General features: G+C 36.4%; 1 non-coding gene across 1 annotated transcript; it reads left to right on the top strand.

Annotated features, from left to right (window-relative positions):
• The first annotated feature begins 888 nt into the window (after positions 1-888).
• On the top strand, positions 889-1,019 carry LOC117715864 (small nucleolar RNA SNORA17). The gene has a single exon (XR_004607665.1). It is a non-coding gene; the product is annotated as a small nucleolar RNA SNORA17 (small nucleolar RNA).
• The last annotated feature ends 10,901 nt before the right edge of the window (positions 1,020-11,920 follow it).

Genomic DNA, 11,920 nt, shown 5'->3' with positions numbered 1-11,920 from the left:
CTAACCTTCTTACTTTCCATGATTATATCTATGGAGGTTGCTTCTGACCCAGATTTGGTTTTGTTTCTTATTTCTAAGTCTACAGACTAGCCTAGTATCTGATACACAAAGTCATAGAATAGGCTTCTTCTCAAGTGACAGCCTGTCAAGCAAGAAGAATTACTGAAACATCAAATGTCATCATCAGTGGTGGTAAGAAATATACATGCTGTGGGTTTTTGCTGTGGATAGCAATGACAGAGCTGTCTGTTTTAGCCTGTGGTACTCCTATCATGGAGTCTCACCAATAGAGCTCTTGCTTAGGTCACAGGTTGTTTTCCACTTTCTACTCTGCTTTCAGTTTCAATTTCTCCTTCTGATTCTGCTTTCTTTGTTTTAAGGAATCTTTATGGGTAAGAATGATTGTGTGTGTCTGTCTCTCTGTCTCTGTCTCTGTCTCTGTCTCTCTCTCTCTCTCTCTCTCTCTGTGTGTGTGTGTGTGTGTGTGTGTGTGTGTGTGTATCTTCCTGCCTGGTTGTCTGGCTGCCTATATGCACATCTGTGCCCGGGAAAGTCAGAATAGAAGAACCCATCGAATTCCCTAGAAAAGTATTTATAAATGGTTGTGAACCATCAGGTGCATGCTAAGAACTGAACACAGGTCTTCTAGAATATCAGCAAGTCCTCCCTTCTATGGAGCCATTTCTCTGTTCGTTTTTAATCACTTCATCTATAATTTCACCTGTTCTGTCCCTTTTCTAAAATATATTTAATTGCCCTTGGTTATTCATGGTTATTCACACATCAGAAAGCTCTAAATACATAACTTCCCTTAGAAGTCACCTTAATCTCCTCTTGCCCTAGTTTCTTCATCTATGAAATTGTGAATAATTAAGACACTTGTCCATTATTGCCTTATAGAAGCCTTGCAGGTGTTGTTGCTGTGTCACATGTGTGTCAGTAGGTGGCACAAATGAGAGACACTATGTCTGCTCAGTATTTTGATGTGTGAACATCTGACTGATTAGTAGCCTATCATTTTCTGAAATAAAGATTCTGAGAAGGCAAGACTAGTACTAGGCAGTCTCAGACTGTCTCCCAGGATGGGGAACTGGAATATTAAAGAACCTCACAGGGCTGGCCCTGTTTATGGTGGTTTCTAGTGAGCTGATGACCTCATGGGCATGAGAGTGGGAGAGCTGGAGGGCTTACCAGCTCAGATACCTCTCAGACCTCATTCCAGGGTTTTGAATTGACCTACTACAACATGGTTAATGCAGTGACTAACCCTATCAATGACATGCTAGAGTACATGAAAGGTCCAGATCTACAAATCTAAAACTACAGGATCTTCATGACACAGTGCAACAAAAAGATATTCAGTGGAAAGCACAGTGATGTTGCTATATTAATAAAGTAACAGAAGTCAGAAGCCTTATGCCAGGCCAATGTGTCAGTCCAATGAAAATTTGTAAGTAAAGAAGTGTGCAGAAAAGTGTCTGCTCTCTGATACACTGTGATACACTACAGCTTCCATGACAAGATAGTTTTCTCTGTTGGGGCTTGCTTAGTTTAAACTGGGTGGAGTGTCAGTATGAACAGAGGGGGAGATGAACGTAATTAGTATATAATAATATTTTTGTGAAATCCACAAATCTGGTAGATTCATACTATGCTGCCTTCTCTGTTTTTTTCCCTGTAGTCTCTTTCTGCTAATATCTACCAGCTATATCTGAGTGTCTCTTTGATCTTTGAGGCTTGATAAGCATTCCTGAATTTTCACATGATAGCCCCAGGGTCTGAGGAAGATTCACTCAATACCTTGAGTATATAATAGCAGGAGGATGACAGTTCCTCTCAGTCTAAAAGAAAAAAAAAAATGAATTAGTCTGTGATCTAAATTTCTACCACATGTCCTTTGATGATATATGCCAATGTCAAAGACTTTCTGATTTTTCTTCAGCCTTCATAACAACCCATATTCAGGAGCTAATAATTGGGGATTGTTAGAACTCATTCAACTTTTCCATAAATATACTAGTCTAAGATTCAGAACTTTGTTTTAATTAATTTTTATTCACTTTATATCTCACTCACTGCCCCTTTCTGTCCCCCAGTAAACCTTCCCCCATACCACCTTCTGTTCTTCTTACAGCAGGTTCCCTCTTCCCTATGCATCCTGCCAACCTGAAATTTCAATTTCTGTGAGTCTAGGTGCTTCCTCTTCCAGTGAAGCCAGAGAGTCAGCCCAGCTAGTAGAACATATCATATGTATAGGCAGCAGATTTTGGGATAGCCCCATTCCAGTTACTTGGGTCATGCATGGAGGTCAAGTGTCTAGTCTGCTACATATGAGTGAGGAGATGTAGGTCCAGCCCATATATGTTCTTTGGTTAGTGGTTCAGACTCTGAGAGGCCCAAGTAACCAAGTTAGTTGACTATTGGTATTTCTGTGATGTTCCTATCCCCTTTGGGTCTGAAATCCTTCCTCCTATTTTTCCATGAGAATCTCATTCCACACTTTGGCTATGGGTGTTCATATCTCTCAAGTCAGCTGCTGGGTAAAATGTCTCAAAGGACAACATGTTCTTGTCTGGAAAAATAACTGAGTATCATTAATAGTGTTAGGGATTGATGCTTGGCCATGGGAGGTGTCTCAAGTTGAGCTGGATATTGCTTGGCAATTCTCTCAGTCTCTACTTCTTTCTCAGTGCCTGTACTAGTTTTAGACAGAATACATTTAAGATTAAAAGTATTTGTGGGTGGGTTTGTATCTCTATAGCTCCACTAGGGGTCCTTTCTGGCTACTGGAAATGGCCTCTTCAGATTTCATATCCCCAGTGAAGTGAGCCCAAGTGAACTAAGGTCAACCCCAATGATTCTTTAGAGCCTCCATTATACTAGGTCTCTGTCTCATCCTAAACATGTCTGACACCTCCTCACCATAGTCATTGCAGATTTCCATTCATTTTCATGGCCATCTAGCCATCTCTTCTGGTATTCCCCACACCTAATCCTAAAAAACTCATTTTCCTTCCCCTTCCCTCTCCAACCCAGTTCCCTTCCTTGGTCTGTCTCTTATGACTATTTTACTCCTCTTCTGAGTTTTATTCAAGCTTCCTCCCTTGGTCCATCTTTCTTCTTTAGTATTTTTTGGGGGGTCTGTAGGATGTAACAGGTTTTATGTATTTTATTTTTTGGTGAATCTCCACTTTCAAGTGAGTACATGACATGCATGTTGTTTTTGAACCAAGTTACCTCACTCAGGAAGATATTCTCAAGTTCCATCCATTTGCCTGCAAAATTCATGATGTCTTAGTTTTTAATAGCTAGTTAATATTCCATTGTGTAGATGTACCACATTTTCTTTATCTATTATTCTATTGAGAGACACCTAGGTTGTGTCCAGTTTCTGGCTATTATGAATAAAGTTCCTATGAACATAGTTTACCAAGTGTTTTATGGGATTTTGGAGCATAATTTAAGTATATGTCCAGTAGTAGTGTAGCTGGATCTTGAGGTAGAGCTGCTTTACTTTTTCTGACAAAACACAAAATTGGTTTTCAAAGTGGTTGAAAAAGTTTTATCTCCTACCAGCAATGAAAGAATGTTTCCCTTGCTCCATATCCTCAACAGAATGTGCTGACTCCTGAGTTTTATTTTTAATCTTAGGCATTCTGATGGGTATAAGATGAAATCTCAACAGGACTTGCTTTTTGACAAAAATGTCAAACTGAAACAATGGAAAAAAGAAAGTACTGTCATCAAATGGTGCTGGTTTAACTGGATGTTAGTATGTAGAACAATGTAAATTTATACATATCTGTTACCATGCATAAAACTCAAATCCAAGGGGAACAAAGACCTCAAAATAAAGCTGGATACACTTAATCTAACAGAACACTAAGTGGGAAAAATGGGTATAGAAGACACCTTCCTGAAAAGAACACAAATGGCTCAAGCTATAGATCATCAATTAATAAATAGAACCCTTTGAAATCGAAAGGCTTCTGAAAGGCAAATATACTCAAAATAGGAAAAAAACAATTAAAGAATGAAAAAAGATCTTCACCAACCCTGCATCTGACAGTGGGCTAATATCCAAGATGTATAAAGAACTTGAGAAGTCAGATGCCAACAAACCAAATAACCCAATTTAAAAAAAAAATGTGATACAGAACTAAACAGAATTCTCAACAGTACAATCGCTAAGGCCTGAGAAGTACTTTTTAAGAAGTTCAGTGTCCTTAGTCATATGGGAAATGTAAATCAAAATGTTTCTGAGATTCCACCTTACACCCATCATAATGGCTAGGATCTAAAACTCAAGTGAAATTGAACCACTCTGGAAATCAGTCTGGAGTTACCTCAGAAAATTGGACTACCTAAAGACCTAGTTATACCACTCTTGGAAATATACCCAAAAGATGGCCCATAATCTCAGAGGGGCAAGTGTTCCACTATGTTCAAAGCAGCCTTATTTTTGATAATCAGATACTGAAAACAAACCAGATGTCCCACAATGGAAAAATAGATACTGAAAATTTGGTTCATTTACAAAATGGAATACAACTCAGCTATTAAGAAAGAGGGCATCATGAGTTTTTCAGGAAAATAAGATGGAACTAGAAAATATCATCCTGAGTGAGTTAACTCAGAATTTAAAAGACATTCATGGTATATACTCGCAAATAAATGGCTATTTATCAAAGAAGTACAGTATACCCAGGATACAATCCACAGAATTCAAGAAGGTTAACAAGCCATTGAGCCCAAGTGAGGATGCCTTAATCCCACTTGAGATGGAGAAGAAAGCAATCATAGAGTTTGGGCAGAGGGAAGAAGTAACCTGGGTGAAAGAGGGTAGGGAAAGAGAAAAAGGAGAACATGAACAGGTATTGGGGGTAATAGGAGTGAAGATCTGAGGGCCAGAAGAAAGAATGGAAACAGGTAACCTTGGAAGGTAGGATGTAGGGGGACTCACTAGGATATACTGGAGACCTGGGAGGTGAGAGAATCTCAAGACTCAAAGGGAGTGACCTTTGATTAAATTCCCTACAGTGGGGAGAGAAAACTGGTAGAGTTCATCTCCAGTAGAAAGACAGCATCAAGTGGAAAGGTAGGGTTGCCATCCAACAATCAAAAACTCTGATCCAGAATTGTTCCTTTATAAAAGAACTGCACAGAGAAAAATTGAGAAGAGACTAAGGGAAAGGGGATTCAGTGACCAGCCCAAAATGGGATCCAACACAAGTAAAGGCTCAATACCTGACACTATTACTAATGCTATGATGTTCTTACAGTCAGGAGCCTAGCATGGTTGCCCTCTGAGAGGCCAAACAAGCAGCAGAAAAAGTCAGATGCAGATACTTACACCCAACCAATGGACAGAAGGTGGAAACTTCTGAGATTGAATTAAGGAGGAGCTGGAAGAAGCTGAGGAGAAGGGTGATCCCATAGTAAGATCAGCAGTCTCAACTAACCTGGAGGGCTGATGTCTCTCAGATGAGGTAGCATGCGTGAGCTGGTCTCAGGCCCCTCACACATACAAGAGAGCACTTCCTGGTCTGGACTCATTGAGAGAAAGGTGCACCTAACCCTTGAGAAATTTGAGGCCCCAGAAAATGGGGAAGTCTTTTGGGGTGAAAGTAAGTGTGTGGGGACATCCTCTTGGAGGTAGAGGAGCAGAAATGGAATGAGAAATAGTTAGAGGGTAGAGGATGAAACAATATTAATTATAAAAAGAAATATAAGAAAGTAAAGTATTAGGGGTAGGTTATTAAATCTACTTTTAAAACAAGAAACACTATAGCCATAATCCTAAATTGTTAGAGCTCTTTAAATTTTGATACAGAATTGGGGTTACATAGTTTTATGTTGGTAGAGAATTTTTTATTTTGATAGAGATTGAAGGTTTTTATTGGTACAAATCTTTGTATATTGATACAAATTTTAAGATTAATTTTGTTAATATATATTATATTATATTTATTATATATATGAAATATAGATCTATATATGAAATATATATGAATATATTATGATTATTTCATATATATATGTGTGTATATATATATATATATATATATATATATATATATATATCTCAACCCTTAGATATTGTGCCTAGCCAACTAATTTAATAATAAAAGTTTTAATATCAATTCTCTTAATAGCTGCTAGTGATAGTCTCAATGTGTATTCAGTTACAGTTAGTGTAATTCTTAATTTGTAATCAATATCATCAAGTCCTGCAAGTTTCCAAGTGACCTAAGTTATGACCTCTGGTGTCCTGTCTATGTACATGAATATGGATCTTCTCACACTGATGTGCTATCTGTTTTCCTGTGAAAGGTAGTTTTGGGGCAGTATCTCAAAATTCGTGGCCTTAGCAGGTTTCTTTGCTGTTTCTAAGTTGGTAAGGGATGTATATTCATCTGTGTCTTTGGGTGAGCATGGGATTTCTTGTGGAATGATGCTTTGGTGAAAGAAAGCAGAATATAGCTTAGGTGCCATCTGTGAAGAAGTAGAAGAGTGATAACTGTGCAGCAGGTCCCTATAGCACCAGCAACAAAGACTTCTGAGGTATATACAGGGAAATATACAGACTGAAATAGGCCTCACTTGTATCCTATTACAGCTACAGAACCTATATTTGCATGCCACATTTTCTCATATAGACAATCAGGTAGTAGGTACAGAGTACATTAAATTCTTCTTAGAAGGCCATTAGAGGTTATTTACTTAAATGCACCCATAAACATGAAGCCTGGTTACATCTGAGAAATGCTCCAAACCAGCTATATATGTCACCAAAGGCAGCTGGGCAGCTGAACTTCACTTTTCTGCTTTCCTGTTGGGTTATATAATATTTTCCATATTAATGTAAGTGTGAAATCATAACTCTGTTTATAATAACCAATTCCAACATATTCTGATTCCAGGTTGTATATGGTGAGAGGAAAACCTGTCTCTGGCCTAATAGCACTGAAAGTTGAGGGGATTCCAGAGATGGGGTAAGTAGCATTCTTGATGAAGTTAAGTTCAGCTTATGTTGGTACCATTGTATATGGCACTATCTTCACTCGAATAGCAGTTGATGGTAACTCTTTTCCCTGGCATTACAGACAGGACATCTGAACACTTGTTCAGTACAACATGACCAATGAAGGCTAAAACTAGACATAATACATGATGGAGTATAAGAAAAACATCTCTAAGCCACTTAAAATAATTGAAAGAATATTGCTATTTTCTCAACTTTACATTTAAACAGTAACAATTAAATATAATGCAGACTTCCAAAATAAATAAGGGTATTAGATATTTAAGTAACATCTCTTCATTTTTAGTAGTCTAACTTTAAGTCCATAGGGGCTTAAGTCCAACACCCTGTGGTGGTGACAGCATTTACCTATATTCTCTTTGTATATGTTCATTATTTGAAAGAACAAAGATAGATAATATTATAATGTCCTAAGCATCAGGGAGACTAGTTGAAAGAGGTGGCTTGTGAAAATGATGTAAATTTCAAATAGTTTAAAATATTGATACAGCATATCAGGCTCCTTGGTCTCTATTCTGAACATATTATATCCCTCTTGCTTGTCTTGTAATATGATAAAGTCTGTGGATGTGTTTCCAGATACAGGGTTGAATAGTAAGAATAATCTAATACAGTCATTTGCATTGCTGCACTTATGTGGAAATAACAAAATCTCATATGTTTGTTCTCAACTCACAGCTATATTGATTGTCTTATTAAGTAATTCCTGAAACATTTTTAATTGGTTAAACATGAAGCATCAGTCCTTTTAAAACTACAGAAATATCCCTACTAAGATACATTAATCAGATATATGAAATCAGAAATTCCAATAATTTGCATCTATGATATTGCATTCTCCAGAGTGTAAAATGAAAGTGTTATAACCATTTATCTGTCTCTCCACTTGAGAAGATTTTTAGAGAACTGAATATCAAAATGCTTATCACCTTTAAAATGAAAACCAAGGTTTGAGTTTGCATGTCTTGTCACTGAGAATAAAGCTGATGATGGGTAAGAGTTTTTGAAGTGTTTAAACAATACATGCTATCCTTCATCCATGTTATCAATTGATCTGTCATGAAAAGCAATGCTATTAGTCAGTCTGAATCAAAAGAGGAAATATCATTATGATAGTGATTCAAAAGCATTAAGCCTGCTCCTTGTGCCATAAGGCACACTAAAACATATTTCTTAAATAAGGAAAATATCAGAACATTGTAAAAAATCTTTAATATAGAGTCACATCACTGTAGGAGGTACTAATGTGGGAGGAGTAAAGAGAGGAAGAGGATAAGGAATGAGAGGAAGAGAAGAAAGAGGAGGAGCTAGGAGGGAAGAGAGAGAGAGGCAAAAATGAAGGCAGATGTTTACATGTGACCTCCAGTCAAAGGACATTGGTATATCTAGGTTGGGTATTGGGTTACACCTCTGATTGTAAGGGCATCTTGTTATTGATCATTACAAAATGATCAATATATATATATATATATATATATATATATATATATTGCCTTTGATTAATATATATATACACATATATATGTGTGTGTGTATTTATATATGTATATATATATGTATACATATATAAATACACACACACACACACACACACACACACACACATATATATATATATATATATATATATATATATATATATATATATATATCGTCTCTGGCCACGTGGTTGAGCTAGGCAGAGACAACCCAGCCTAGACAGTCAGATTAAAATGGTGGCCACTTTTTAAAATAATTACCACAACACATCATAGTACATTAATATTCTAGAAAACATGTATGTCATCATCTGCAACTACAAATAAAGAGTTCTTCACAACTCAAATATGGTTCCCAGTTCATGATGTCTTGCTAGACATATGTTTGACACCTTATCAATATGTGTCTAATTTCCCAAACTAGAAATGCAGATTGGCCAAGCTTTACAGTTCACTGGGGCACAACAGTTTTATACAGTAGTTATTGTATTGACCACAGCCGACAAACATCTTCTAAGATCTGTCGACTGAAGTGAAGAGAATTTACACTTTTACCAGGCTTATATTTTGTTGTAGAATTCAAACATAAATCAATGTCTCAATTATTCATCTTAAGTTTAATGCCAAAAAATTATGTCAAGAATTAAAATACATAAATAATCCAAGTGTCCTTCCACAGAGGAATACAAAAAGAATATATTATTTGAATATAAGATAAACTACTTTTCAGCATTAATTGGAAAGTGAATTGTGACACTTGAAAATGAAAGAAGCCATTACATTAATTGAAATAAAATTGTCATGCACAAATATACATACATATATATGTATACACACACAAAAAAATAATCTAAGTGCTGTTTATGCAGTTGTTTCTAGAAAAAAATATTTTATAACAGACTTCCTTATTTGTCATTTATAAATTTCTTCCTCCTCTTTTGTAATGTTCTCTGAATCATAGATAAAGCAGATGTAGTGTAGATTTTTCCACTGAGAAGTATGCTCTTATTCTCTCTCTCTCTCTCTCTCTCTCTCTCTCTCTCTCTTTCTCTCTCTCTTTCTCTCTCTCTCTCTCTCACACACACACTTTATATGTGTGTGTGCATATCTGTGTGTGTATACAATACATATATGCATATAATAATAATAAACAATTGCAATGAGGAAGATGAAGAGAGGACTATCAACTCCAGAGGGGGGCCATGGAATGTGTTCATGACAAAACAGGGATTAGCAAATGTGGTATAATATACAGCATTTCTCCTGTGAAAAACTTAGTGTTGATTTTTGTGGCCTCACCATGAAGTAGAGCAAAAGGCAATGGATCATGCCTTCTTAGCCACCACTAGAGCAAGATATTTATATATTTCTATAAAACATATATTTTAATCAGGTACATATGTTTACAACACATGTATAGTCAACTATATACCTACCAAATGAATAAATATATATGTATCTATAAATGTATATTCACAAAAACTAGAAAATGCAATCAGCCTAGGCATCCATCAAATGAAGCATGGCTGGGGATTCTGAGGACCCATGCCCTGCCTTTTCACCCTGATCCCTGCAGGTGTGCCCTCGCCAGGATGCTACGCTGCAAAAGTGCATCTTCCAAGTTCCCAGTGCCTTGCAGGGTCCATTCGCTCTAACCTAGAAGTTGAAGTTTGGTGGCTTGGTTGTTCTTGGTTGTTCGCTGCCTCAGGAAAGAAAGACTTACTGTCTTTATCTCAAAGAAAGTATTGTTAGGGTGTGCTGCTTAGTTGGTGTGTCAAGCAAACTATTGTCCATGTGCACATGCAGACTAGCTCATTCTATTTGGTTATTTACATATTTTTGAAGAAGGCCAGTAGAGATAAGTGGGCCTTTTCTTTTTGAAGTATTTCCACCACCTCTGTAAATCCTGCCCTAGGATAGTTCCTAAACTTGTCTGTGTGGGAGATTCACAGGAGAGTTTTGATTCTCACATGATACACATCCAAGTGGAATTTTATTTAGTTTCAAAAATGTCTGAAATGAAGAAATTTGCAATAAAAATGTGTGGAACTATCAGAAAATTTATACTGAATGACAAAGAGCAATGTCATGTGTTCACTCTCATAAGTGGAACATAATGGATAAATTTGAATAATTTTTCTGGAATCTACAAAGTTTGGAAGTTAGAAAAACATGATTGAGAGAGGAATTGAGAATAGACTTTAAGGAGAGGAGGAGCTAGTAGTATAGGGGTCAAATGAAGCTTAAAATAGTGCCACTTAGTTTTCAGACTCCATTTTGATCATAAAGTGAAATTAAATTCAAATTTGTAGGCCCTAGGGCCCGAGGCCCCAGAGTACCCAGGAACTATTTAAGGTGGCTGACCAATTTCTGCCTTATTTATTTATTTTTGTTTGTTTGCGAAAACAGAATGACTATTCCTAACCACAAATAAAAATGATTATGAATGATGAAAAATTTGAGCAAAATCTTGACATAGATGTTTTCGGAGTTTTGTTGTTGTTTAAATAATTGCTAAGAGGAATGCTTGAGGACACAGTCAGCTCCTGAGTCTCTGCTCCTGTCCTGTCCTGACAGATCAGGTTTTGCTGCCTAATTCAAGTAAATATCATAATTTGTGTGGACTCTTCTCCTGCTTTGGTTGTTGTTTTTTTTATTTTCAAATCCTAACTGTAGAATGTGTGTGATGTGAAAGTACACAGTGACCATGCTAGTGGCTGATATGTTTACACATGGATATGGCAGGGAATAAGAAAGGAAAGGGTGTTGAAGAGTAAATAAACTAAGAGTGTTTACCAAGACACTACAGAAAACTTATTTTATAATTTTAGGTTGAATAATGCTCCTCTAGAGGTAACAAGTTCCTAATGTCATATATAGGAATCCTCCTTATAACAGAGTCCCCCAAACCATAAAACAACACAGGCAATACAATGAATAAATACAATACAGTTAAAACAACACAACGTCATTTTTTTAATCACTGCCAGAAGGAGGTCACAAATCTCTATGTCTAAAGACACCATGCATTTAAGTGGAAGAAAGTAGAGAAATAATCATGAAATTAAACTGATAGTCTACTGCTGGATTGCTAAATTTCACTGTTCAAAAACATGCCCTTCAAACTCTCAGTGGATTAAGAAGGTTATCATATATTATGTTCAGCTGTGGACTTCATATCTGGTAATAATAACCATCTGTTTAGCAGGATGCTAATTTCATCTGTGATTCCAATAATAGAGTTAACCTAAAAAATATAATTAGATCTCTAATGCACTGAGAAAAATATGTCAAAAAAGAAACACTTTACAGGTAAAAGCATTTGATGAAAAATACAGTCAGTGGACATACTTCACACAAATGGAAAACAAACAGAATATAACAAACATACAACAGA

This window comes from Arvicanthis niloticus, chromosome 9 (genome assembly GCF_011762505.2).
Source record: "Arvicanthis niloticus isolate mArvNil1 chromosome 9, mArvNil1.pat.X, whole genome shotgun sequence".
Taxonomy (NCBI): domain Eukaryota; kingdom Metazoa; phylum Chordata; class Mammalia; order Rodentia; family Muridae; genus Arvicanthis; species Arvicanthis niloticus.
Note: the sequence above shows the minus strand (reverse complement) of the source record. Positions and strands in the feature narration are given on the sequence as shown.